Genomic DNA, 26,175 nt, shown 5'->3' with positions numbered 1-26,175 from the left:
GGGGCAGAGAACGGTGCTGTCAGACCTGTGCCCAGCCTGCCTCCTGGGATGGCCTGAGACCTTCAGAGCCTCCTGGTGGACCACAGCTGGAGTGAGATTGGTGCCTCAGTGGAGGAGGCACCTGCCCTGAAAACTGCTCAGCTCCTGACAGTGACATCTGTCCAGACCTGCCAGGCACCATGGCCAGGACAGTGTGAGCCAGCAGGAGCTGGAACCAGGCCTGGTTTCTGCTGCTGCCAGGCTGGGACATATTGGTCCTCAGGTAGGCCCTGCAGAGGAAGAGATTCTCTCTCCTTGGACAGAAGGAGGGAAACAAGAGACAGGGTCCATTTTAGGACTATACCAGCCTCTAAGTCAGAAGTACCATGAAGACCCTCAAACACGAACAGCAAGCAAGTGCTCATTCCTTGTGAAGTGATTCTGCTCAGAGGTAAAACAGATGGACAACATCCTGTGCAAGGAAACATCATGTCCACACATTAAGGATGAGGGTTCTCCTTCCTTATGAGTCAGAGTGGCAGGAGAGGGAGGAGCCAGGAAGGACCATGTCCTTGAGGTTGGTCCTGAGGCTGCTCCTGCTCAGGGAGGGCCAGGATGCTGGATTAATCTGGGACTGCCACAGGGAGACATGTCACCCTGGTCTCAGTGGCTCAAAGAGGACAGATGTATCTTCTCAATGTTCTGGAAACTAAAGGTCCAAGATCAAGGGGCAGCAGATCTGTTTAGTGGTTCTTTCTTTCTGTGTTCTCACAGGCTTCTCCTTCATGTCTGAGAGTGCTGGAGAGATCTCCCTGGAGACAGAGCTCACTGGGCCTCTACTCAGAAGGACACTGCTCCTGTGGGATCAGCATCACCTGCGTGACCTTGTTTAACCTCCATTTCTTCCTATATGTCATTTCTCCAAACACACCAACAATACAATGGCATCAACATATATATGTGAGCAGCATTATCAACACTTAAGAGGTGGTCTTAGTGACCCACAGGAGGCAGGCTCAAAAACAAGGCTGGGCTTCCAGTCTCAGAGCACTACCACAGGGAAGTTCTGCCCCACAACTCAGCTCCATGGAAGCTCCTTCATACTCTCCTGTACACACAGACCCACCCCCAACTCAAGCCTGTGGTTATCCCCGCAGGTAAGGGACAGTATCACTATTACTTACTAGTATTTCCAAAATCAAGTTTCTCTTTGCAAATTGCGGTCTGTTCTCCCACCTACTGGTGGAACTGCGGCATTGCATCTGACAGGGGAGAGTCTGAGCCCAAGGAGGCTTCAGAGTCCCTTCTCTGTTCCTGACAGAGCTCATCCTATTGCATCTGTCACCAGTGGGATTCTGTAGAGAGCTCAGAATGATCCCTCATCTGATGCAGACATCAAGTTGAGGACATGAGACTAACAGACAAGACCACATCCAGTAATGGAAATAGTCCGTGGACAGTTAGGGCCTGGGCACTGATCCAAGTGAGATGCCACAGGAGTGGATTCACAAAGGCCCCTGAGGGCACCATGGCAGAGCTGGCAGGAGACCTGTTCTCTTGGTCTAGAGCTGTCAGTGCAGCCTGGTCCCTACCATTCCAGAAGCCTTTCAGAGCTGACGCTAGAACACAGCAGCTACACCAGCTGGGGAAGGACCAGAAGGCAACAGGGCTGTGCCCAGAGGCTGGGAGGATTCTGTTCAGCACCATGAATGATCTGAGTGAGTCTTTCAGAACAACACTGGCCATCAGAACCGCCTGCCATGATGAAGAGATCTAAATCTGAGCTATCCCACACATGGCCACACAGGCCTTTGAGACTAAGCACTGGAGAGAACCAAGGGAAAATGAAATGCTCCTTGTGAAATTCCATCTAATCTACACTTAGGAGTCTCTGTGGCTGGCGTGCACCGCACGAGACGGCACAGTTGTGAAAGCAGTATCAGCAGAGTCCTGCAGCCACCAGGATGTTAATTGACAGGAACACAGTCTGCTGCATGCCAGGGCAACGGTAATGGGCAGAGGCATGCCCCCCCTCCAGGCTGACATATTGGGCTGCCCTTGCCATCAGACCCACAGTCACTGAACCATGGGGATCCTGGGACTCAAATGGAAGCTTGGTGAGCTAAGACGTCCTGTGGTCTGTTGGACCCTGTTCAGGTATATTTCCCGTGCCTGTCTGCGTGAGTTGAAAGCTGTCCATGAGTTAAAGGCTTGACCCCAGGGAGTTGCCATTTGGAGGTGCTGTGGACGTTGGGGAAGGGGGACCTCATGGGAGATCCTTAGGGCACCATCTCGACCCCAGGCTCTTACTCTGCCTGCTCCTCTTTGTTTCCTAGTTCCTGAGGTAAGTGGTGGGCTTTTTCTCACATCCCTCCCATGATGTGCTGCCCTTGCCCAGAGGTCCAAAGTAATAGGGCCACCTGAACTTGGACAAGAACCTCTGAACCTGAGCCAAACAAACCTTTCCTCTTTATAAGTCAATTTCTGTGGTGTTTCATCGTAGTAAGGTAAAATGAAGTGCAGCATAGGAGGTGGAACTCAGGGAGACTTAGCAGATGCTCTGGAGATGGAAACAGATACAGCCCTGAGGCTGGAACTCTGGGACTTGTGTCTCTGCCCTGTGTCCTGCCTGCTTGTGCAGATATCCTCAGAGAGGTACTTGCGAGGACCCTTCCCCAGGGTCCACAGCAGGTGCAGAATCTCAGGAGGCCCTGAGCAGACATGGCACAGAGCACACTCCTTCCAGGGAATCTCCCCAACTGGAGGCCTGACCCAGGAGGATGCTCTATAACACTGTCCAGAGGAAAATGGAATGAGTGTCCTCCTGCTTCCTAGACAGCGTAGGCCACTGTCTCAGGAGGTGCATCTGGGGATGTGCTTCAGATTTTGTGTAACGAGTCCCAGGACCTTGCTGGACCCCTGACAAGGTAGATTTGAAGGAGTTTCAATCTGGGCATCACCAGCCGAGCCTCAGACATGTATGCTGTGTGTGTGTTTCCTTAAGCGTAATGGGACCTGAATTTCTCCACAGAAAGAAATACAGAATGCAAAATATCTACTATGTGTATCCACTAAAATATAAAATGCATTACAATATAATTCATTTTGATCTTCAAAAACATCTGCATGGACAATTTATTTATAGAAATTGCACCATTAGAATTGAGCCTGGAAATATAAAATGGATACTAGGTCAGCAGGTCCCCTTACTTCCTTAAGAAGACCCAGATGTTCCCTTCTTTATTTTGAATATAAAATGTAAGATGCTCAACCTCAACTTACTGAAATAGGGAATTGAAAGTCATATCTTTGAAGTGGCAGATGCTACAGTAGAAAATAGCTTTGTTGAACTAACCCTAACAGAAAAAACACGGTGTCCTCAGGGAATTCCTGAAACAGGATGCAAGGTCAATAAATGCCTAAGTTCTGCCATCTGGAGGATCAAGGTCTTTATTGCCTGAGACAGAGGCTGAATCTCAGAAGACTGGGATCACCAAAGGAATCTGATTTAGTTGCACCTGCTGTCAGTCAGACACCTCAGAGAGCCCTCAGGGCATCTGAGTGTGCGCTCAGTCAGGCTTCTCCAGGGAAGCAAACCAACAGGAGGTAGAGGACTGAGCATGTGATCCTATGTACGGGCCTTATTATGAGGATTTCATACACTGTTCAGGAGGCAGAGAAGTCCAAGATCTGCAGTGGGAGAGTGACGGACCCAGGAGAGCCAATGACATATTCCAGCCTGTTGTCAGCAGGGTCCAGATCCATGAAAACCTGTGTTCCTGTGACAATTCCTCAGCAGAGCAAAGGGCTAAGCAGTCAGGCAGGAGGTCTTGCTTATGCCCAGGAAGGGGGCTTGTGTTCTGTTTAGGCCAAGTTGTGAGGTCCACCCCACTAGGAAAGGCACTCTGCACAACTCAGTCTATGGGTTCAAAGGCAGATGTCATGCAAACCCCTCATGAATACACCCAGGATAGTGTTTTGCCAGACACATGGGTACCCTGTGACCAAGGCAAGTGGACACAGAAGACTGACCATAACCATTATGAAGTAAGTGGCCATCAACCCAGCTGCTAGAAATCTGCCTCCTCCAACTGTCCCCAAGCTATTCCTCTCTGGGTCCTGCTCATGGGGTGATGAATTCGCAGACAGTCTACTAGGTGTTGAGCTTTGACGACGCACCTGCTGAGGTCAGTATTGCACCAGTGTTGCTTATCACTACCATAACAGAAGCTCCATGAGGGGAGGTGTTAATCTGATTTTGTGTGTGTTCATGAGGCAATGCAAATTATCTGAAATATGTTCAATAACCGTTTGTCAGGGTTACTCAATACCAGACCATATTCTCTGCACATTGGGCAATATCATTCCCCACATTCACATTTTTACTACGATAAATTTTATGTAACATACTTTTTAATGTTTTAAGTATTTTAAAAAGGTACACCTGTGTCACAACTGGTGTGCACATTCTTGTACGATTATCACACCCACCTCTTTCTGGAATGTTTTTATCTCCCCAAAATAAAACTCTGAATCCAGAAAGAACTAATTCTTTGCCCAATTCCCCTTTCCTGGAAACCACCAGGGACTTGTCCTCAGCACCTTGTCCTTTCAGGTATCTTATAAAAGTGGGAATCATTCAGTGTGCGTCCTCTTGTGACTGGCAAAACACTCCTTACTCACCCTCCTAAACTTCCCTCCTTGGGTAGCAAGTACTAGAATTTTCTTCCTCCTAAGGCTTAGAAGAGTCTGCGTGACGTGTACGCTGCTGGAGTTGATCTCATCCATGCATGGGACTTGTTCCTTACCACCTCGGCTGTTGTGGTGATGCTGTGGAAAAAGGTGTGTGAGTGTGCTCAAGGCCCAGCTTGCCCATCTCTGGTACCTTCCCAGAAGTGCAGTTGCAGGAGCCTGGGCTGATCTGCATTGATCACTGAGGGGCTGCAGGCTGTGTTGGACTGTGGCTGGACCGTTACACGCACAGCCACACCCAGGGCTTCTGAGTCATCCACACCCAGCCTAGGGCTTGTCATTTATTGGTGTTAGGAAGAAGTGGTCCTAATGCAGGCACCATGGGAGCTCAAAGAGTCTGCAATCTGGCTTCCTAATGATTACTGATGTTGCACAGTTGTTCATGTATTTATTAGCACTCTGCGAGTCTGGGGTAATGCCTGATATTTTGCCTATGTAACTCGTTTTCCTTGTTACAGAATTGAACTTCTTCACGTATTGTGAATCTCCGTCCCTCACCACATGTAAGATTTGTCATTATTTCTCAGTTTCCTGTTGCCTTTTCTCTCTGTTCACAGTGCTCTCAGATGGGAATTGTGTGTGTGTGTATGTGTGTGTGTGTGTGTGTGTGTGTGTGTGTGTGTGTGTGTGATGAAGTCCTATTTATCATGCTTTCTTTCCTTGCCTGCACTTTTGATGTCCTATCCAAGACCTTATGGAGAAGTTGAAAACCATGACGCTTTCCCTCTGGGCTATCTGTGTCAAGTTTTGATTTGTCCCTTTAATTATGGCCATTCATCCATTCGGGGTCAATCCTTGTGTAAGGCGTAGGATTAGGATCCAGCCTCCTTGTTTTCCACGTGGATATTCCTTTGTCCACATGCCATTTTTCAGTGTCCACCCCTAATTTATTGGACTTGCCAACACCAATGAATTGAAGCTGTCTACATGTGAATCTTTTGTGTGTTCTGTTGGATGATATGTGTGCATTTGAACCCATACCATAGAGTGCTGATATTTAGGCATGAAGCAAGTTTTGAAAGGAGATATTGTGAGACATCCAAGACTCTTTTACCTTTTTCAAAATCCCTTTGCTATTCAGGCCCCTGGAGATTCCACATGAAAATTAAGGTGAATGTTTTCATTTCTTCAAAACTGATGTTGTCATTTTTATGGACGAGATATCAGGTGTCGGCAGAAGCTCAAGTGTGAGACAATGCAGGAATGTTCAGAGGTGAGATAAGCACAATATGAGAGGTGCAACATAAACTCTGGGTTAATCCACTGTCTTGGATTAACTGGGCCGTAACTAGGCAGGTAGGGTGTGGTTGACGATGGTAGATCACTGGGGTTGGAACTTTGGGTTTCCATTTTGTCCCTGGTGAGCAGGGCTCTCTGAGCTTTCTGGTTGCCATGTTCTGACGTGTTTTCTCCTCCCAAGTCCTTCTGCTATGATGTTCTCCCTCCCCTGGGGCCACAGCAGTGGAGTCAGTCAGCCATGAATGGAAACTTTGAAACGAAAAGCCAAAGAAAAACCGTTCTCCTCTAAGAGATTTCGCCAGGTATATTGATCATAGCAATAAAAAAAACTTACATAAACAGTCATTTTATAGTGATTGCATTCTATCTGTAGATAAGCATGCATATCTTTTTTGCCTTAACAGATTCGGTTTTTGAGTCTATGAATGTGGCTTGGATTTCCTTTATTTCTGTTTTTGTTAGTTTCATTTTTGATATTTTGCACTTTGGAGTTTAAAGGGCTTTACCCTCATTGGGTAGGTGTACTCTTATGTATTTATTTCTGTTTAAAATAATGTAAGCTGAATTTTTCTAAAATGTCTTCTTCATATTGTTCGTTCTCAATGTGGAGAATGTGGTTTTGATTGACTATTGGATTTTTATACATGTTACTCAGGAGGCCCTGAGTAGACAAGGCCTGGAGTCTACTCTTCACAGCCCTTGCAGCTGGGACTACTGTGAACTTTCCTGAGTGGTAGCCCACCTGATCCAGAAGCAGCAAGGGCTTCTCCTTAGGACCATCCTCTCCATGCAAAGCATTCCAATTTGGGCCATTCCTCCCCTCTTCTCTAGGGCCAATATAGTCTCAGTGCCAACAATTGCTATCCTTCCCCATATTTTCATCCTAAACAGACTTTAGGGCAAGTGGGCATGTTTCCAGCTGCTGTGGAGCTTTGTCACTGGCTGCTGCAGGAGCTTGTCCCAATGCCTGGTGCTTTCCTGCAGCATCTGAAAAGGAGAGATAATCCCTTCCTTTCAACAGGCAGTGACCACCTTTCCTTCCTGTGGCATCCACAACAGCACTGGATGCACCAGGAGGACAGAGCTGGTGGCAGCACAGGAGAACTCTTCCTCAAGTGCTCAGTTCTGGCTGGATCTCAGCTCCACTGCATCAGATGGTCTCAGGGGACCAGGCTGGGGCCTGCTGATGGCTGTGCAGAGAGTGGGCAGCCTCTTTATCTTTCTGAACCAAAAACATCCTGGATGTTAGAAAGGTTTAAACCTACATGCATGGGAAGATTCAAATATTTCTTCAAATCTAGGTTGAATGTGGCAACTGAATGCTACTCTTTCGAACAGAATTCCATGAATAATAGGACTCCAAGTCACAGTAAGTGGAAATTGGCCGTATGCATAGTGGTCCTGATACTGGGTTTTTATTTTCTTTGATATAGCCCTGCTTGAGTTTCTTTTTTCTTCCTTCCTTCCAATCTTTCTTCCTTCCTTCTCTCTGTTACTCTCTTTCTCTCTCTCCCTCTTATCATACTTGCTTAAAAACAGTTCCTTGACCAAAGGCATTTACAGAGCATGCTGGGAATGATCCGAAGGTAGAGCGGAGCCTCAGCATTCTGCTAGGCCCTACACGACACAGCAAGGACCTGTATCAAAGTGAAATATGAAAAGGGCCCAGGATGTGGCTCAGGAGTTAAGTGCCCCAGTGTTCAATCCCTGGTACAAAATAATAATAATAAAAAATACAGACATTGCTAAGGTTTTAACTTGAACTTTCCACAATGATTTCCATCCTGGAGGATCAGTCCAGGGTGGCCAGGTGAAGAGGTGGTAGGCCTTTCAAAAGTGGGGCCTGGTGTGGCTGGGCAGGTCATGGGGGCTGTGGTCCTGGAAAAACTAGTCCTGGTCCCATAAAGTCCTCTCCAGAGTGGGGCCACACCACAGGTTTGGCCACTGCAGCCTGCAGCTGGTTCCCTTTCCACTTACACACTACACTATGACCCAGGCCAGGGGCCTCACCTGAACACAACAGGTGGAATTGCCTGGTCTTGCACTCTCAGTGTTAAAAACAGAGTTAAACCTCTTTTCTTAACTCAGGTCAGGTGTTTTACTGTAGTAACAGAAATATCACTAATAGAAATTTCCTGTTTTAACTGTCAATACGACTTTTAATTGAAATTCTCTCACGTGGACTTATTGGAGCTACAGAAAACTTTAATGCTTCCTAAAAGTAGGTTGACACAATCTCACCAGCTATAACACTTGCTGGAATGCAGGTCCTCCCCCAGGGCATCTGAGGTGCTTCTGTAGCATGAGGACTCTGCTGCTGTTACTGCTGGGCAGATTCTGAGTGGCAGGGAAATCAATGCTGCTTTCACATTTAGCTGGTTTTGCTTTTGTTTCTGTCATGAAGAATTTTTCAGTGGATCTTACAAGGGTCCTGATATACTGCTTGAAATTGCTTCATTTTCTGTGTATCTACAATGTAATCAAGCTTTATAGCTATTATTCCAAATTACAGGTGGTAGTGTGGGATACCTATAAAAATATTCTGGGCCCTGCCTTCTTGAGGTATTCCAAGAATCTGGGAGCAGTGACCACACAAAGAGGACAGCTTTGACTGCCATTGCCACCAGGGCTTCCAGAAGCACAATTCCCAGGATGTTTTCCACTCTGCCTTCTGTAGAGATGCTTCATGAGTTGCCTCATCTCCGAGGAAGAATCCAGAAGAGGAAGTCTCCAAACCAACCATTGCATCTGCAGGCAGACCCATGGATCAGGGTGCGGCCTGGGGAATCACCTGTGAGGTGCTACAGGCAGCTGAAGGCCTCAGTCCCACACCAGTCAGAAGAACACGGGGCCAGCAGCCTGTGCCTTCAGTGACAGGTGAGCTTGGCTTCTGAGGAGCACCAGGGAATCTCCTGTTTCCAGCATCTGTTGCCTCACATATGAAATCCCCCAGCTTTTCTGAAGTTGTTGGTTGGACTCTAAATATCTACATTAAAATAATTCCAGCATGGAATTTGTTTGGCAGATGTCCTCTGGCTTCTGAGGAGGAGCAGAGACTCCCTCATTTAGAATACCAAAATTTTAATTTTGTTCTATTTGTTTCCATAACTTTGGCTAACATACTTGTCACTGTTTGAAAGAATGAGATTAGATTCTCATTCCCTGTACTTTAGAATGATTTCTGTTGACACTCACAGAGTGAACTGGTTGCTGAAAAATTCCAGTTCTTTAGAGAGCCCACACCCCTCAGTTTTTAGGGTTTGTGTTCTTAATTAAATCAGGATGGAGAGTATCCTGTCAGTCCTCCTGTGACTGAGGCAAGGGGATTCTGTGTGCTCAGGGTGTGGGTGGAGGAAGTAGTCATGGGGGGATGTAATTTGGGGGTTTTATTTTGTCCCTGCTGAGTGAAGGCTTCTCTGTTCTCCTGACGGCCATGTCCTGAGCTCCTTTTCTCCTCCACACTCTTCTGCCATGATGTTGTTTCTCACTTGAACCCAGATCCATCTATGACTTAAAGCACTGAAACCATGAGCACCCATCAATGTCCCTCCTCTGAGACTGTTCCTGTCACGTCTTTGTGTCTCAGTGGTGAAAAGCTAAGACCCTGGGCCCCAGCTGTCCATCCCCCTAATCAGTGTCATTCCTGAAGCACATCTGCCATTAGCACTTTCCACTCCTGACTTCCTGCAGAGCTGCTCACTAAGGGGCCAAAAAGAGAGGGTCCTGTCCCAGCCCCCAGCACCTGTGATGTGACCTGTGCATACAGGTGAGAACAGAGAAGCCCCTGGGAGGCTCCAGCTGTGAGGGCATCTCCACCTCCACCACGGGATCCCAGAGAGGCAGAGGGCTTCATGGCCACAGGGTTTACACCTTCTGTGATCATCACACTAATGGCTGCAGAGGGAGCAGAGCCTCTACAGGTCTAGTATCTGTGTCTTTTGTTGCCAGAGGCTCAGGGATTAGAAAGACTCACCAAAAAGAAAGGATGTCTGCCTAAGGTGAGGAATGAGAGAATTACAAGATTTCAAGATCACACAGTGCATGTAGGTACAGAGACCTCACATTGCAACCCACAAATGCATAAGAATATTATTTCCATCAAAAAAATACAGAAGACTGTCATTTAGACTCTCATTCTCTTCCTTTGAAAAACTCATGCATGGATACCTACAGCAGCTTCCTCTGTGCTGTCTGAATCTAAACTAATGCCATAACCTCTCTCCTCAGGTTTAGTGATCTGTGTCCTTTACTAAACAAGGAGATGCATTTCCACATCTGTCTGTGGTTGCCAAGAGGAAGAAAGAGAGTGAGGGTGCAGGGGAGCTCCCGGTTCATTCTACCAAAATTCCTCAGGGCCCTCAGAGCCTGGTGCATGTGAAGTGCTCTCGCAGGTGGAGGCAGCAGGAGGAGCAGCTGGGGAAGCCCAGCCTCAGGCTTCTGCTTCCCTGTGAGAGGTTTATGTCATGGCCTGCATCACTGTGGGAGGGGTAGAGCCACCCTGTTGACAGTAATAAGTGGCCACATCTTCAGGCTGCAGGCTGCTGATGGTGAGAGTGAAATCTGTCCCAGATCCACTGCCACTGAACCTCGAGGGGACCCCAGATTCCAAACTGGTTGCATAATAGATCAGGAGTTTAGGAGCTTCTCCTGGTTTCTGCTGATACCAAGCTAAATAATCACTAATGCCCTGACTGGCCCTGCAGGTGATGGTGACTCTGTCTCCTGGAGATGCAGACAAGGAAGATGGAGACTGGGTCATCTGGACATCACATCTGGCACCTGAAATTGAACACATGAAAAGGAATATGCACACAATTAATCATGTTGTAAGAGGATTTCCCTGAAGAACCAGACAACACTGATCACATTCATCTGAGCAAATTCCCAGTGTTGCTCCTCCTTACCAGGGAGGCAGAGCAGCAGGAGCCCCAGGAGCTTAGCGGGGGCCCTCATGTCCATGATGTGTCCTGATGGGACTGACTCCTGCACAGGGTGTGAACAGCCTATTAAGAAGTCCTCAGGGCAGTGGGCTGTGCTCTGGGTACATGCAAATCAGCAGGGCTGGGCAGGCTGGGCACAGCTGCAGGGATGGCTCCTGTCAGTCACTCAGAACAGAACCGTAGTCCCCCTGTGTTCCAGGGCAACACAGATAATCTGCTCCTCTCTGAGGCCAAAAGACAGTCTGTCTAGTGCCAGCTGAGTAGCTTGCTCTTTTGATCTCAACGAGGTTCAGTGCTTACTTTCTTTCTACTGTTTCATCTGTGACAGGGGCTGTCCATTATGGCACAATCCCAGACACTGCAGAACAGGCCATCAGGCTACTTTCCTTTCACTTATGGAAATTCCTGAGGCTACAGAATGTTTCTCTTTGCTCTCATTCCTTGATACTCGTCATTAGAAGTAGAGAGGAATAAGAAAACATGGGAGTCACAATTTATAAAGAAGTGTGTCACCTGTTTTATTCAACCTCATACCTCTAGCTGAGTGACTTTGTCTTCATTTATAAATTTTCTGTCCAACTATTTCCATCCAAGTCATCCAAGGTCAGGGATTTTCTTCCTTCCCACCTACAGAGTATGAGCCTCCTTTCTAGCCCAGCTTGTGATTATGCATGACTTTCATCCCTGGATGCTCAGACCAGTGTTCCTCTTCTCTCTGCTCTGGCAACCCAAGTCCTTGCCTTCAGAAGCAGAGATTCTATCTCTACCAAGTGTCCATTGATCTTCTACTATGTTCCCTAAACCTGCATATCCTACATCTCCAAATGTCTATCCACTCGTAAAAGAACTCAGTGCTCAATGCCTGGTTTAGAAGAGTGGGGACCAAGCAGGGTGCAAGAGAAGCATGGGGATGAGTCACGGTGGGATCCTGAGGGTGTCCCCTCATGGGATGGTGGTAGTGTTGTCCCAGTGTGGGTCACCAAGAGTGGAGAGACAAGGAGAGACAGGAGTCCCCTGAACAGGAGACAGCCCAGCATCATGACAAAGATGCCCATATAGGGAGACAAATATGATGGTGGCCACAAAGGGGTGTCAGAGTGACACAGGAGGGTGGGTTTGTTAGAGGGAGTATGTGAATGGGAGGGGTAGGTGAGGATGATAGCTGCAGATTGCTTTTGAACAGGGAAGTAGTTATGGTTTGGATGTGTGCTGTTCCCGCAAAGCCCATGTATGCAACAATGCAAAAAGATTTAGAGAAGAAATGATTGGGTTATGAGATCAGCAAACCAATCTGTGAATTAATCCCCAGAAGGGATTAACTGAGTGGTAACAATAGGCCAGTAGGATATGGCTGGAAGAGGTTGGTCATTGAAGGTGTGTCTTTAGAGTATATATTTTATATCTGAGCAGTGGAATCCCTCTCTCTGCTTTCTGATCATCAAGTGAGCCGCTTCCCTACAACACACTCTTCTGCTGTGTTGTTCTGCCTCACCTCAATGTCTATGGGTGGAAACCTCTGAAACCAAGAGCCCTTAAATAAATCTTTCCTCCCCTAAAATTGCTCTGGTCAGATTCCTCGGTAACAGCAGTGAAAAAGTTGACTAAAGGAGGAATGGATTAAAAATGCCAATTCATTTATGGTAACTAGATCCAAAATCCTTATTGTTACAGAAAGGTGTTACTTAATTGAAAGGAAACTAATTAAATGAAACCTATGATTTTAGAGCATAATGAGAGATATCATGGTATGCTCACAATTCTTGTAGAATAAGACATGAATACCTTTCAAAATTAGACACAATTGTCACTGAATGCTAATAGGTAAATAGATAATTTCCCTAGTGGAGAAAAAAAATGGTCCTGCAGTCTCCAAAAGCACCCATGGTTTCCAAACACCAGTATTCAGTAAAAGGAACCATCAGTCCTTGAATAAATGTCTATTACAGAATGTACAATAGGAAAATGGAGACTGAACCTGGTCCACCTTGGACCTCAGGGTACATTTAAGGAAAGAGTTGGTCATAGCCAATCAAAGTAGTAACCCATTTGAAAGGAACTCCAACTAGAAACACTGGAAATACTTGGCTTCAAAAGAATTAATGATTAATATGTGTTATAAATCATTGAATAAACTATGTCTCCATGAATTTATACTTCTATCTTAATGAAGAATGAGATATTCATGAAATATCAAGGAATATCCACAAATCCTTCCTAATTATGAGGGGGGAAGGTAACTGTGTGGCAGAGAATTCAGGCAACACCACCTGAATCCAAGTTCACAGCTTCACCTCTAGACATTCCTACCTCTAATGGGCTGAATTGTTGGGGTTGTGACCTCAGTGCCTCAGGATGTGATAGATTTGGGGACAGGGTTCTTGAAGAGGTAATAATGTAAAGTGAGGTCATTTGTTAGGTGTTTAATTCAATATGCCTGGTGTTTCCTAGAAAAAGGAAATTAGAACTCAGAGACCATGGGGGAAAGACCAAGTGACACAGAGAAAGAAGACTGCCTGTAACTCAGACAGAGGTCTCAGAGGAGACCAGCCCTGCAGATGCCTTGATCTCTATCTTATGGATTCCACAACTATTAGAAAATAAATGTTTAATGTTTACAACTGCCCATTTTGTGGTCCTTTGATATATCAGCACAGTAAACACAGCACCAAAGATTGATTAGTGAAATTTAATCAAGAGGAAAAACAGATCCTAAAGGATGAACATTCCATAAGGCAACTGGTGTGTCATCTTAAAAGAGACAAAAGGGAACAGAGAAGTGGTCCAGAAAAGGAGTCTAGGGTCCTGACACTAATGACAGCTCAGGACTGGAACAGCAACACTTCCTTAACAAGGGCAGCATGGGGACAGCTGACGGAATTTGAAGTGGACCTGAGAACCAGATGGGATAATGGGCTAAAGCTGATCTCCTGATTCTGTGGTGGTATTGGGTTATGTAGGAGAGAGTGGTTAGGAGGAAGCACGTAGTAAAATGTGGTGGGCTATCAGGTCTAAAGCTGACTTTCACATGGTTTCAGTGGGAAAGAAGAATTTTGAGTTATTTATACATGTCTGTGAGTTTGAAATTTCTTCAGAAAAATTTTAAAGATGAACCGTCTGTTCTCAAGAGAAAGAAAGGTTTTCCTTGTCATGTTGAAATAACCCTGGCCAGTCCTTATTGCCATCTTCTATTGCCTGTTCCCAAGGGATGGAGCTGGAGCCTTGGAGCCCTATAAGGTGGAGAGCTGGAGCCCTGGTCCCCAAAACAGTGATATTAGATGTTGGTGGAAATTTGAGAATCGGAACCTACTGGAAGTCCCTAAGTCAGTGTGGCTGCCTATCTGACTATGTGACAGCAAAGGAGATGGTCTCTCTGAAGGGTGAAACTTCTGTCCCACATTTCATCTTTGGAATAAGGTTGGAGTAAGTGTTCCCCAAATTTGGAAGTCTACTGAAGAGTAACTGAGGGCTTTGGAAGGAGAAAGTAGCTGCTTAGAACGAGGGGATCCCATTCACTCCCCACCTCTAACCAGGACTCTGATTTAAAGAACCCATAAGGGGAAGATGAGAGTTTCAAGGAGTACCAACTCCAAGTCTGGGGACACAATAAAAATGATTCACTTCTCCCCTTTCTTACAAAAACTTCATGCTTTAAGAAAAACAATAAAAGGAAAGAGTTAGAAAGAACACAGTCTTCACCAGAAATAAATATCACACATAGTAAAAGATGCTCTGCTAACAGTGGGTCCAGCTTGTCCTCACAGATGGTGACATGGCACAGATTCTGGTCTCTGGCCTGTGTGTTTGGTGGATTCATGCAGGAGGAGCATTTTGGAGTGAGAGACAGTGCCCTTCATGACAAGGTGGATCCAGGGACAGAGGCCCATTAGTGATGAGGCAGGACTGTGTTTTTCCAGCAGGAACAAGCATTCAACTGCACTGACTGCTCCTCTCTTCCTGAGCCTGTCCATGCTGAAGGACCTGGACACTCAGTGCCCCATTGCCCTGGGTAAGGACAGTGCTCCAGGGCTGAGTCTCAAGGCAGCAGGGGAGCATAGGGGCAGAACTGCTCTTTGGCTGTCTGCCCATCACATTGAAATGGAAACTCCATGATGCCAGGGATGCTGTCTGATCTGTTCAGGTGCCTGGGCCCAGGACTGTTCATAGTGCTGTTGGTGCCAAACTTTATGAACACTTTTCATGGTCGGTAGGGATAAGCGAAGAACTGTCCTACCAGAGTTTGGGACCTGAAGTTTTTCACCTGTTACCCCAAGAGGAGCTGTGGCACCTTAGATCCATCAGGGACAGGGGGATTGGGAGGACAGGAGATGCTACTGAGAAGCCGGGTGACCTAAAGTGCAGGGACCAGGGTGATTCTTACTCATGGGGTCTCCTGTCCTGAGAAGTGTCTTTGCTGAGGGAAAGAAGAGGGCTGGATCCCATGTGTCCAGGTGCCTTCTAGTTGCCAAAGGGGAACTTCAAATATTGATTTCTGATTCAGAAGAGAGCTGGGACAGACACAGCAGTTGTGCACTCTCTCCTCCTTCTGTCCAGGGACTTGGTGTATCCCACATTCCAACACCATGTGTGCATGTCTCAATAAGGTTTTGAAGCTCTATGCTCACATACACTGAGAGTCCAATATAAAATGATGGACTTCTCTCACCTTCAGCTGATCTGGAAGAGCATAGTTGACAAGCGAGTTTCTATTTGGAAATGTTGATGGAAATCACACTGCTGGCTGGTTTCTTGTCCTTGCCCTGGAGAATGAGCCCTTTTCCTGTGGTGCTGGCTCTTCCCATCCTCTCCAGCCCCCGCCTCAGGACTCCCTGCACAGGTACTTTTGCTTTCACACTGTGGTGTTTGGCATGGGCCGTGGGGCTCAAAGCAGCTGCTCAGAGCTCTGTTAATACACTGTCCCTGGAGATGGGGACTGAGCACAGATGGTGAGCATCAGCAAGATGGGGACACAGCCCAGATCCTCCTCTGCATGGTGCTTTGGGCTCAGCTGAGTGGGTTGCACAAGTAGTATCCTAATGAAAGTGCACAATGACTTCAACATGCACCACGAAAATATCATATAAACCAGCCCTATTCTTCATTAAGAATCAAAAAAACTTCATTTCAGGTATGTTTTAATACATTGGTGATGCAGGGTGTGATCCTTGTACCTTCCTGATTGCAGGTGCCCTGGGGACATCTTGATGACCTCTTCTCCAGGCTCTCTGACCATGTCACCAGGAGAGGGTGCCCCATCAGCTGTAATCCAGCCAGTCTTTTATTCAACCAGGACAACGGGGTCTAGTAAGAGCAGAAACCTGCCCTGAACTACTTCTGTTCTGACAACCACCCAGGCAGCTGGGGCCCCATCAAGGTTCAGTGACAGTGGGTGAGGGACAGAATTCACTCTCCCCATCAGCAGCCCCAGCCTGAGGACCTGTCCACTGCGCTCTTGTGCTGGCCCACACCTCCTCCCCAGGGACTGGTCAGTGAGTCTCTGCTGCACTGGCTTTCTCCTGCCTGCCTAGCCATGTTTCTCCTTTATTGTATCCAATGCTTGCTTCTAGCACAATCACAGAAAAATGTGCACGTCTGGGGGAAGATTGCATAGAGCAGCGTGCCCTGAGTGTTGGACACAAGGAAGCCTTGGCGTGCAGTCTCTGTGGTGGCCTGATAGGAACCTTTCTCTTGGGTGTACAGGGCTTTCTGCATCCCTGACATTGCCCATGCAGTTGATTCACAGTTCCAAGCAACGTGAGGCTTCTGCTGCCCCTTGTGGACCAGGGCCAGGGTGCTCAGGCACGGACAGATCAGCGTCCTCTCCCTGCGCCTGATGACACTGCCCTGTTCTTGGTTACCTCACCTTGCTCCATCACTTCCTCACTTTGGGAGCTGGCCCAGGTTCACGGCTCAGGACCTGATTTTTCCAGTGCTTCCCCACCAGGACTTACATCTCCTTCTCTAACCCCTCCTCTCCAGTGGGACCCACTAGTCAGCATCTCCTGTTCTGATTTCTGCATTTGCTCTGTGATCTTAGTTTCAGAGCTGGATTACTTTCTCCTCTCTGCCTCTCCAGTTCACAAGTATTCTCATGTCCCACTTCCTCCGTGAAGGCCTTCTTGGTGTATGTAGGCTGTGGTACTCTTTGTCACTGTCCTCAGCCTGCTCTGTCAACTGTGACAAGACAGCCTCATGCCTGTGACTTTGGTCTGTCCGCCATGGGTCATGCCTAGACTTGACATCTAAACTGTATGGTTTGTTTCTCATCCTTGTCTTACCTGATCTTACCTTACTAATTTCTTGGACACATGATCACTACATTAGGTATGGTTTCCTATGTGTGGAGCACTGTTCTCCTATGTGTGGAGCACTGTTCTCCTATGTGTGGAGCACTGTTCTAAGTAATCAACAGTGTGAAAATCTTAGAATACAGAGCCAGACATGGGTTGCATGCATGACTGTAATCCCAGGGACTCAGAAGGTAGAGGCTGGATGACGGCAGGTTCAAGTCAACCTGAGCAACTTGGCAAGGCTCTAAGCAACTTAGCAAGACCCTACCTCAAAATAAAGAAAAGAAAAAAATATATATAGCAGTTCTGGGCATGTGACTCAGTAGTTAAGTGCCACTGGATTCAATTCCCCGTGCCAAAAAAATAATAATATGTATAATATATATATATATATATGTATATATATGTACATAGATACACACACACACACACACACACACACACACACACACACCTCTATCTCTGTATCTATTTATGGACATGTGATTTTTGGTGATTCTTGATCTTTTGGGAACGTGGTAAAGATGCTACCTTCAAATGCTAGATTACTGACTGATGTTCAGATAACAGAAAAATCATTTGGGGGGCTGTTAAAATGCAAATGCTCCATCCCAAGTTGGAGACTGCTGATCCATCGAATCACTTAGTACATGGAGAATACATATTGCTCACAAGACTCTCCTGACTCTGAACTTCAAATATCCTGAAACACTCTAGTTTGTAATAAGGAATTTTGTTTTGAAAAATCTGTGATACTTATCTATGATAATAATCTATGAAAAATACAGAAAAGAAAATGGAGGGAAATTTGAAAAGTCAGTAAGGACCTTCCCTCATCCCTCCTGGCTATTCTTTAGTCCTGCTGCTAGAAAGAGAATCTCCCTTGACTTTTTAGGAGGGCTAATTTTTCATACCCAAGATACAGTTGCTCAAGTAGACCACCTTATACTAAAGAGGAGAGAAGAAGTTGGTTCACCATTACAAAGAACCACCCATGAAAACAGACACAGTACCAAGGAAGCTCACCATCACTAGGTTGTCACTCTCCTTTTCCTTCCTTCTATATCCATGGCTAATGTCTTCTTTGCAACACCCTCATGCAGTCCTTTCTTATATTCAGCTCAGAGTTACAGTGGCAATGTGGGGTATACACATAAGCTAGAGGGCAGTTACTCCGTCTTTGCTGCTACTGGAAAACTGATTGTTGCTTTAGACTCTCTCAAGGCCAATTTTTCTCCTCTTAATATTGTGTACTGGATATGCTTAAGTCAGTGTTGAAGAACCTTGGAAGCAGTTACAAAACTTTCAATAGTGCAGCTGAGAGATGATGCAGGTTGGATTTAGGTCAGGTGTAGAGTGAAGAGATCAATAAGAGCTTTTTTATATGGACAGTCAAAAGAAGATAGGAGAATTGTGAAATGATGTAAGTCTGTTGATTAAATTGTTTCATTGATATCATTTCTATGAGTAAAATTATTCTGATTTTCAAAGATAGTGACAGAGGCTCTGATTTTCCTGGGTCCATTAACGTGTTTTATGTCAATTTCCTGGTAGGGATTAGTGATAGGCATGAAAGTGGAAATGAAACCTCTAGTCTTTCTTAAAATTTTGTAGTAAATTGAGCAACATGTAGAAAACATTAACTATTATTCATTCATTTTTAACTTTATATTTTAAAATTACATGGAGGACTTATTTTCACGATAGGGGCCACGTTTCATGGGCAATGATCAAACAGTGTATGTTTGACCCTGAAGCTCCATGTCATGTAAGAAATGCTTATCCATGGGAACTCCTGCCTCTGTAGCACAGAACATGGCAACACAAAATGGCAAAAAGTGTCCCTCTGTTCTTAAACACTGTGTGTGTGCAATGCACCCCAACTGCCTAGAATGTTAATATTCGTCTAGATGTGAGCAACCGTCCTTTAACTTGTACCCAACCAGGGTCATTTTGACCCACTTCCCCTTCTGCCTATGACCCTCGATCTCATGAGTTTTGTTTCTGGTTTTGAATCATAGCAACAGGCACTTGTGATTAATGTGCTGACATGCTTTACTTGTGGTTTTAAACTACAAAAGTTGTGCTCTAACCCCTGGAGGGGTCGATGACTGCAACCTAGCAGTTTGCACTCCTCCCACAAGCCAGTGAATCCTGACTGCCATTTGGTGAATAAGTATTTCATGTCCTACTTCAAGATTGACCCAGAGATTTATTGCAATCTTGTCATAACAGTCACACCTGCTTCTCTCTCTCGGCACCTGTTTCAGACAGAGCACTTGGGAGCATCCAGTTACCAGATTTCACACAGTCTGTGTGGAGGGTGCCTGGTCGAATCCTACAAGATTTTTCAAGCTGAAGGGCTAATGAAGACCCTGGGAAGAAATCTGAATACCATGAAAAAAGCCAATGGACATGACACACAAATGATGGTTCTATTTGGTCATCCTTAAATCATCTGGCACCAAAACAAAGATTCTGTTACAAACTGAAAGCATTGATCTTCCATGGCATCCTGGGTGACTGAAACAGACACAAAAATTGCCTGCAAGGGTTAAGATTGGGTATACAGAATGTCAGGTTTTCAGGTATCATCACAACTGATGCAGAAGGCAGAGCTCCATCCCTTGTTTACATCCCCTGGAAAATAATAGGTGCCCCAATGCTAAAAGGATTCCCAGACCTTGAAGATAAATTCTGGGTGGAGTCAGAGTTGTGTGTCTCCTGAAACCAACCTGAGGAGGTAAATTGCATGAGGAGCAGTGCAGAAACATCAGGGCATCCACTTTCCAATAGTGCAGGAGCTGCTACAGGGCACTCTGCATGGCAGAGCCCCAAGACAGAGACTGGGACCTCACATCAAGTCACAGACTCAACCAGTCAGGTGCTCCCTTTCTCTCCTGCACTGTGGGGGGACTGCCAGCCTTCTTTTCAGACATCCTGCTTGACTCTCAAATATGGCATATGCTGTGTGGGGCAGTTTATTCTGTACAAACCAGTCTCCTTGCTCTTCTGGGGAGAATGCATGTTATCTCACCCATGTCAAGTTCAGTGTGAGTGTGTCATTTTTCCTTCCATCCACTTGAGCAGCTTCTCTCTGGGTCAGGGTGGAAGGTCAGGCCCTCTGACTTTTAGGAAGAGCTCCAGGGAGCCTCACCAGTCACTGTGTTGTACCTAGGGCTGATCATGTATCACAGGGATGGCCACTGTCCCCAGTCAGCAGCAGGAAGGTGGGATGAGTATCCAGCCGTTGAGTCTCACAAAGCTTCACCCAGGTGCCATGGAAAAGAGGCATGCAAGGCCTCACTGCACATGGGGCCTGGCTCTGTGTTTTGGACTATGACCCTCTGGGTTTAGGATGGCTTCACGTAGCAGTGAGCACATCACCAGGCTCCACAGTGTTGGAAGTGCAGGTGGTGTAAGGACATCTGACACTCAGCTCAGAAACTGGGTTGGGAGGCTGATTGAGAAGAACCCTAGATCCACTCCGTCCTGCGGTGTGCACTGTGCCAGGGTGAGTAGTCACCAGCTCCTTGTCTGTCCTTAGAGTGGATGATGACTTTCTTATGTTAGGGAACCTGCCCAGATCATGATCACTGACTAACAAAAGACTCATCTAGAATTTAAAAATATTGTTGAAAATGTATCTACCTGGAGACTCCCATGTAGATCACTGGTGGAGCATTTGCTTAGCATGCAGGAGGTTCTGGGTTCAATCCCACAAAACTGCAAAACAAGCAAACAAAAGAAAGAAAAGAAGGAAAATGTGCATAACAATAAGTCCATTAATTTCTATTATGTAACAAAATGGTGCATTTTTCACAAATTAAAATATAGTGGAAATTCTCTGAAGGCCGTGACTACATTGGATTCCTTAAATTAATGCCTCTCACTTGGTTTATTGTATCTTTCAACATCCACAAAATATTTCAGAATGCATATTTCCATTTAGTGCACCATCTCACATCACCTCACATGACCACACTCAGGGCATTCAGGTCATCCTGACTTGATGGAGAACTTGAGTCCTTCAGCTCTGACCTTCAGGGACAAGGAAAATGGACTACCTGGAACGGGAGAGCTGAATGTCCCCTGCTTTGATTAAGATACAGGACGGTGACTCCGCCTGTGTGGCCTCTGGGGACACAGTTGGTTTTGGGACTGAGCAGATGGAGATGCTGCCTCACCCACAACAGGGAAAGTCCAATTGTATTTGAATCCTAGGCTTCACCTACATTCCAGGCTCATGTCTCTCCTTCCTTCCAGTTTCTGGTGACATCTGCTGACCTGGCTACAGAGCAATCCCCTCAGTGGGGACAACTTCCTGTGCTTTCCTAAACAAGGCCATCCCATGATTTTATAAAACCCACCCTCACTCTCTTTCTGAGGTGATCACAACTTCACAGGCATTGTTTTGGGATGGTACAGACTCCTAACATTAAGAGTGGAAAGCATTCTCCAAATCACCTACATCCTAACAGTAGGACAGCCACAGAACCCTTCTCCACACAGCACCTCACACAGAAAGGAAATTCAACAGAAGTTACAAAATCCTGAAGAAATGCTTGAAGTGTCCCTGGAAGAAAAAGCAGGTGTCATGTTAGAGCATCATCTCCAGCCACTCTGATCAGTGAACATGCTGCATTATTGGACAATGACCCCAGCTGTTCACAGAAGGACCTGTGAGAAGCAGCCTGCAGATTGGCCCTCAGAGACGGGGGTCACAGGTTCCACAGTCATAGATGCTCCTGCTCTAGGTTCCACGAGAGGGTTGCAGAGGACTCTGAGTCACTCCCTCTGGCCTCTTGGCTCTCAGGATCTCTGGATTCTGGAACAATGATAATGAAGAATTTCTTGTGGACTCCAAGATTTCCAGGCTCATTATGCTTTCTGGTTACTCTGAGCAATACCTATGATGGAGAATCTGATTCTGCTGAGCAGAAGTGCTGAGTCCACATGGGGTTTCTGTTAGGTCTGCTCCACAATATAGGGTCCACTGAGTGTCTTGCCCTCAGCAGTACAGTGCAGCATCTCCAGGCTCCTCACTGAGACTGGGAGACATGACTCTGCCCCAGACCCACTGCCACTGACCTGGGATCAAGGGATGTGTGCAAGGTTAGGAGGCTTCACGCAAAATGAGAAATGATAAAGCCATTGTAGTCATGGTACTCATGATTTTGGAATTTCTTTCATCACTTGAACCAACAAATGACCAGAAGACACATTCTTAAGATGTTCCAAAATGCCCCCTTAACTGGACCAAGAGAGATATTACTATATTTGGGGAAATTAGTAACCCTTACCTACTCTATTGTCCATAGTGAGCTGAAAGGTTAAGATGGAAGGCAGAGGTGGGTCCTGTTAGAATCAGAGACCACACTTACCCTCCCTGAGATCTGAAGGACACGTAACCAAGAAACGTTCCAGAGAATACTGGCCCATGCCTCACCTCCATAGAGACAGCTGATCCCCAAGTGAGGAAGGGCCACTTCAGCTTGGTCCTTCCTTCTACATGACAATAGTGACAGAGCAGGTCTTTAAGCAAATCCCCAGCAAGGTCCTCCTGTGTGATCCTGAGTGTGCATTGTGGGGCTGGATACACTTAGGAAGGGAAGAGACTTTCCTCCTGAGTGAGGGAGCAGAGGAGGGAAGTCCAGGTGGAGGGAGAGGTGGAGGATATACACACCTAGGTGTTGGTTTCTAGTGGTTTGTGACTGAGTATGGTCACCACGATATTAGGTCCTACTCCATGAAGGCTGTGCATACACCTTATATGGAAAAATGCCTTTGCAGGGTGAATTAAGACATTTAAATGTTAGAGATTATCCTGTGTTAACCTGGTGTGCCCTAGATATGAGTCTTAGTATCCTCATTAGAAAGAGGGACACTTAACATAGATATAAGGACAAAGGACATGGAAGACAAAGGTGAGACCAGAGTCATGGGATTGCAGCCCCCAGGGTTAGAGATGGAGCAGCAGACTGCTCCCTGTCACCACTGCAGGGACTCTTGCACTCAACTTCTAGTGTGGGCCACTGGGACTTCTGAACCAGCACTGTGGGAGCTTATAGTGCTTTTGTTGTAAACCACCAATCTCTGATAATTTATTAAAGCAGATATTGGTAACTAATACATGTGGGGCTCAGGGAAAACACAGACCACAGCTGTCCATCTCCAGGATCAGCAATACAATGCTCCACACCAATGGGAAGCTGGAAGTTACTCTGGTTAGAAAAACAGCACTGTCAACCCTGAGTACTGAGGCACATGCTTTCTGTAGGATAAATATTAATGACTGCTAGTTCAAAATAGTGTCTGACTATTGGACCTCACTTAGTATCCTCATTCTGAGATATTCAAAGGCCCTTCAGACAGAACACTTTATTTTACCACCATCTTATTTCATTGTGGTCATCTTGTAGACACTATGCTCCCCTACCTCAGTATTCTTTCTTCACTTTTCCACAGAGCAGAGACCCAGTCATCTGAACACATTTTGGGTGATCAAGTTCCCATGGTCTTTGAGAGCTGTGGTTGGATTTGAACCCAAGTCTGTCTGACTTCAACTGTTGCTTCCACGTGATCACAATCTCCTCAAAGGTACAGGGAGGACTGTAAAACGGGAGGAGAGAAATCCACACTGATAGCAAGAAAACTCAGCTGCCTGCTGCCTCTGCCCACACTGTACTCACCTGAGCTTCAACTCAGGTCCTCTGCAGGTTCTTCTACAAAGCATAGCCATGCACACCTCCCAGACCTACCTGTCTCCATTGTAGATGTGGGCAGGGAGGCATCTTGCATTACGCTGAGCCCTCCCTCATGTCCTCTGCCCTCCCATGCTCACTCAGTCCTCCTCTGGCACACTCTCCCCTCTCAATCTAATCCCTAGTCCTGAACAGAAAGCAAGCATAACCCTTTCTTCTACCTGGTGCTGTGAGGGCAACCCCAAGATGGGAGAAGATTTATCTAGGTGTTTTCTACCTCAGGCAAACTCTGATACCAACTCTTCTTAGGGTAAAATGTTCTTTGCTACAGTCAAATTGGACACCAAATAATAGCAATGGGGAATGTTTGGTGGACCACCGGATAGTCACGGTCAGGGTGTCTCTGTCCTTCCCTACTGGTGTTCTGACAGATCACTGTGACCTAATGGACTCAGAGCAGCACAGGCTGGTTACCTTATGGTTCTGGAGGTCAGAATGCTTAGTGAGCTGAAACCCAGGTTCAGGAGAGCTGTGTTCTTTCTGCAGGCTCCTGAGGAAAGAATCCACATCCAGACATTCCAGCTTCTAGATTCTCCCATGTTCCTGCTCCTGGCCCCTTCCTCCATCATTAATTACCATCACAATTGTCAAGTCCTCTCTGACTCTGACCATCTTTCCTACCTATTCTAAGGACCCTGGTGGTTATATTAGTCTTCTGCAGAATATTTGGGAAAATCTCCAGATTTAGAATCTTCAACTTAACCACAACTCCCAAGTTCTTCTAGTTATTTTAAGGAGTAATCTGAGGTCCAAGGATTAGATTGATTTTCTGTATAATGTGGCATCAGAGGAAATACCAAAACATTTGGAAGTCAGGAAAGGAGAATCCGTCATTCATTTTCTCCTGCCACTGAAGATGGAGGCAGGAGCAGAGAAGAATATCCTGGTGAGTACTACTGTCCACAGAGAACTTCAGAATACAACTCTCAGACTTTCTGCAAAGCTCTAAGACCCCATGGATGGACACTCTTTAGTTTCAGTTGAATATTCTCTCTGGCTTCTCAGTGAGCACAAGGGAGTCCCATTTCTGGTTTCTGCTTCTCTATCAGAACCCCAGGACTTTAAGCTGTAGAATAGATTCTTGTTTTTTCCACTTACCAAATTCTAACACAGGTATCACTAGGGGCTTGTGTTTCGATGTATATACCCAACTGCACACATAACCAAATTCCTCAGGTATCACAGTTAATTCAGGGGAGCATAGTCATGACTCTTCTCCTTGGGTTGAGGAGGGACAAGGAGAGTGGGGGTTCAGAGAACCCCTCTTGGCCCTTTCTACCCAAAATCCCCTATGATGCTCAGAGCCTGGCTGCCTCTGAGCAGTGCTCTCAGCAGGTGGAGGCAGCAGGAGGAGCAGCTGGGGTAGCCCAGCCTCACACTTCCCTGGGAGGTTTATGTCATAGCCTGTATCACTGTGGGAGGAAGATTGTAACCTTGTTGACAGTAATAGGTGGCCACATCTTCAGGCTCCAGGCTGCTGATGGTGAGAGTGTAATCTGTCCCAGATCCAGTGCCACTGAACCTCGATGGGATCCCAGATTGCAAACTGGTTGCACCATAGATGAGGAGCTTAGGAGCTTGCCCTGGCTTCTGTTGATACCAAGTTAAAGCTGCACCAATGCCCTGACTGGCGCTGCAAGAGATGGTGACTCTGTCTCCTCTAGATGCAGACAGGGAGGTTGGAGACTGTCATCTGGATGTCACATCGGGCACCTATCAGAAAACATATGAACAAAGGTAAAAAATATTAATCATGATAATGAGCACTTCCCACTTTGTCCAGTAATCCTGAACATAACAGGTTGATTAAGTACTCAATGCAGTCCCTCCTTACCTGGGAGGCAGAGCAGCAGGAACCCCAGGAGCTGAGCAGGGGCCCTCATGTCCATGCTGTGTCCTGATGGGACTGACTCCTTCACAGGGTTTCAGCAGCCTATTTAGAAGTCCTCAGGGCAATGGGCTGTGCTCTGGGCACATGCAAATCTGCAGGGCTGGGCAGGCGGGGCACAGGCAGGAAAGGCTCCTCTCCTTCACTCAGAACTGGCCATGTTGCCCCAGGTGTCCTGACTTTGAACAGGACAACACAGATTTGCCTGGAGGACTGTGTTTCCCCAGGGGCCACAGCAGAGTGTCATCCTCTTTCCAGTGAGTAGAGATCTCTTGCTCTCATGATGGTTCAGGATGTCAGAATAAGTCTTATTGGTTTAACTCTAT

General features: G+C 46.4%; 1 long non-coding RNA gene across 1 annotated transcript in view; it reads right to left on the bottom strand.

Annotated features, from left to right (window-relative positions):
• The window catches only part of LOC306643758, a 129,735-nt gene extending 103,860 nt beyond the window's left edge, over window positions 1-25,875 (bottom strand). Inside the window, exon 1 of the long non-coding RNA XR_013759039.1 lies at window positions 25,796-25,875. This is a non-coding gene — a long non-coding RNA (uncharacterized lncRNA). The remainder of the gene's footprint in view (window positions 1-25,795) is intronic.
• Window positions 25,876-26,175: the final 300 nt, after the last annotated feature.

The sequence above is a fragment of the Sciurus vulgaris genome (assembly GCF_902686455.1).
Source record: "Sciurus vulgaris genome assembly, chromosome: 14".
Classification (NCBI taxonomy): domain Eukaryota; kingdom Metazoa; phylum Chordata; class Mammalia; order Rodentia; family Sciuridae; genus Sciurus; species Sciurus vulgaris.
Note: the sequence above shows the minus strand (reverse complement) of the source record. Positions and strands in the feature narration are given on the sequence as shown.